Below are 3,208 nucleotides of genomic sequence, written 5' to 3'. Positions count from 1 at the left end.
GGTTAAAATGGATGGGTATAAACCTTCATAAATGTAAACCTCCACAAATGGAAGGGTTAGGATGATCCTATGGACCTGATTTTTTGTGGGCACCTCATCTATGTGAGGGCCTATCAAATGATGATTTAGATCATCCAAACAAAGTGGGCCGGCCTCCTATATTTTGTGAGCGCCACTTCATATAAGGCAGCGCTAGAGCCACCTCAGGAACTGTTTACTCATATATATATGAAATCTACTTAGTCAATATTATTTATGGGGATTTTCTAGGCAATTTCGCGAAAAGCCATATCACATCTGACTTTTGCATGAGAGAGTGGCCATATGAGATGAATTAAATGAATAAGACAAAATCTGTTAAAAAGTGAGCATGTGTGGCTGCTCTCTCATGCAAAAGTCAAACGTGAAATGACTTTCCCCGAAATGGCCTAGCAAATCCCTTATTTATGTACCAAATTGATTAAAAACCTTATTTCAATTTTAGAACTTTATTCGCATGGTTTTGAATATGAGTTTAGCATCAAAGATTTTATGCCTGCTCTAATATTCCCGTATGGTTGGTTGTGGGCCTGTGGCTCTCTGGGGCAGACTTTATATGTTAAAAATGGATCCCTTGTTTTGAATCTTGTTGTCTTCGCATGTGAGTGTGGTTGATAATACTATTCAAAGAAGGAGATTGGATGAGAACACATTCGTGTGTTAATAGGGCTGCAACTTGGGTCGGGTTTGGTCGGCCTCAACCCGAACCCGATCCAAGCAGCCATTTGCTCAAACCGAAACCGACCCGAATTCTAAACACGAGGAGGTTCAACCCGACCCGACCTGAGGAACCCTTTTTGCCAACCCGGGATTTTAAGGCTAAAAAATAAAAATAAAAATTATTAAAAATGTCGGTTTCACTCGGGTCGGGTTGCCGGTCGGGTTGCCCAAGCCCTCAACCCGAACCCGACCTGAACTCAACCCAGGCTGAGAAAAGTCAACCCGACCCGACTTTTTTCGGGCCGAACCCGTCGGGTTTGGGTTGAGCCCGCCTGAGTTGCACCCCTATGTGTTATGGCATAAACAATTGAATTACATATTTGAGAGAAAAACATAGAATGTCTTATTAAAGATGAAGTCCATGATTCTTGACTTCACTGACTTTTCAATGTATGTGTGGATTGTGTTAACGGACTATACACTAAAATTAAGAAATGGGGATCCACTAGGAGTAAGGGTCTTTAAAGTCAAAGATGTGAGATCTCAGTGAGGCATCTTATATGATAAAAATTGAGATTTGCCGAGATACATCTCGAATGTTTATCCCCAACCCATAGAGACAAGGTTCTCAAAATGGTTTAACATATTGTTCTACTAGCATTGCGCATGTTGTTAGGAGCGATAAATTTAGTTTATTAGTGTCCTAAGAATTATCTAGAGAGGGATGAGATGAAGAACGTTGATGGGCAATAGCCTAAAATTTGAATTTACATCTGTTAGGATCTTCAATCGTCCATTTGTTGGAGATTTTACATGCTGTGCATGCATGAAGTCCCGAACTTTTCAAAAAGTACAGCGGGACCCACTTCATAGATTATCTGAACCGTCCAATTTGTTGGAGATTTTACATGTTGTGCATGCAAGAAGTCTAGTACTTTTCGAAAATACAGTGGGACCCACTAGAATGGAGAGATCTTCCTTTCATAAAACTCAAAATGCCATGTGTATGAGCAGGCTGATGGTTAATTACAAGCCATCTAGATAAATTTTAATGTTTAATTTGTTAGGCCCAAATGGGGGCTTCCATGTAGTTGAGACCATTGATCGTAGACACATAATCATGTGGTGATTCCACATGGTTCTGGGTGTAATTCAAAGCACATATCTCATTTGTAAGCCATTACATATAAAAAATAAATAATTTTAGCTTTAATCTGTTGAACCTTATTTGTTCGGATTTAATGGGTCAATGTGCTAGGAATATCACAACTAAATGTGACAAGTACATTGTTATGCATGGGTATGAAATGGTGGGGCCCAGCCCATTAAAACAAGAGGTGTAAAATTGTGGCCTTGTTCCATCAACCATAAATGAAGCGGGTAGAGATGAAAGCCCCCAAGCGGGTAGAAATGGCCTTGTTCCATCAGCCATACATGAAACGGTGGCTTCATTTCACTAATAACATGAAGTTTCAAATGGTGGCCCAATCCATAGGTTTGGGTAGAGATGGAAGCACCTGCCCCATGTCACATCCTCGTGGGCATGCAAAGGGACTAGCTTGAGTTCGCTTATGAAAGTGGGTATTTTGTACTAAATATTTGGTCCAAATCTTGCATGTTGTTGATGGTCATGGATGGCTCTTTGGATTTGATGGTAGCTCGTCAAATTGTGCCACATGTGCATGATCAGATTCATTGGTCCAAATGATATAATGAGATCATGGTCCAATTTTAATAACTGGTTTAAGTATTTCTAATTTGTTCTAGCGTAGGTTGGCTAGAAATTATCAAGGAATTGAATCCTTGGATAATTTTAGTGTCTGCAAACGTTAATGAATCTGATATAAAGGTAGAGTTTATAGCATAAGACCAATGAGAATTTAATGTGGTAGTTATTCTTCATGATTAAGAGATTAAAAGAAAGGGCTAACAAATGAATGGTTTGGATCAATCAAAGGTGGGACCAACTATACTATAAAAGTGGGCATGCCACATTGTATTACAATCAGGTCCCACCTTACTAAAGCATTTTTCCTCTCCAAAAGAGATGCAATCATAAAATATCCACCGTTGGATTAAGATCATAATATTTTCGCTGTGAGGGGCCCACCGTCCATAAGAGGAAATTTCTTCAACTTCAAGCAACCGACTAAAATTTAAAAACAAAAAAACTGTTATTTTCCCTAACAACCCATGATTTGTCTTACCCTAATTATAGAAGATGAGACCACGCTATCCATCACCCACGTTGTCTGCTGGCGCACGATAGACTGCTGCCGCACGTGCAATGCTCCACTTGAATTTCACGCTAAAAACCACACCGAGCGTGGGACCCACCCTTTCCGTCACCTGCTTGGATTCTATCGTTAGATTATTTTCTGTGAGAGCATTTCATGTGCAGGGAAAATGGGCGCATGTGATCTGTTCATTTCATTATCATTTTCCTTTTAAATTTCAAACCCCCTTTTGAACGTAATTTTCTTGATTCTTATCGTTTTCAGCCACCTTC

This window comes from Tasmannia lanceolata, unplaced genomic scaffold, assembly GCF_043159265.1.
Source record: "Tasmannia lanceolata isolate RefF3 unplaced genomic scaffold, GAP_Taslan_0.1 ptg000006l, whole genome shotgun sequence".
Taxonomy (NCBI): Eukaryota; Viridiplantae; Streptophyta; class Magnoliopsida; order Canellales; family Winteraceae; genus Tasmannia; species Tasmannia lanceolata.
The sequence above is the reverse complement of the archived record's forward strand: the minus strand, read 5'-3'. Positions refer to the sequence as shown.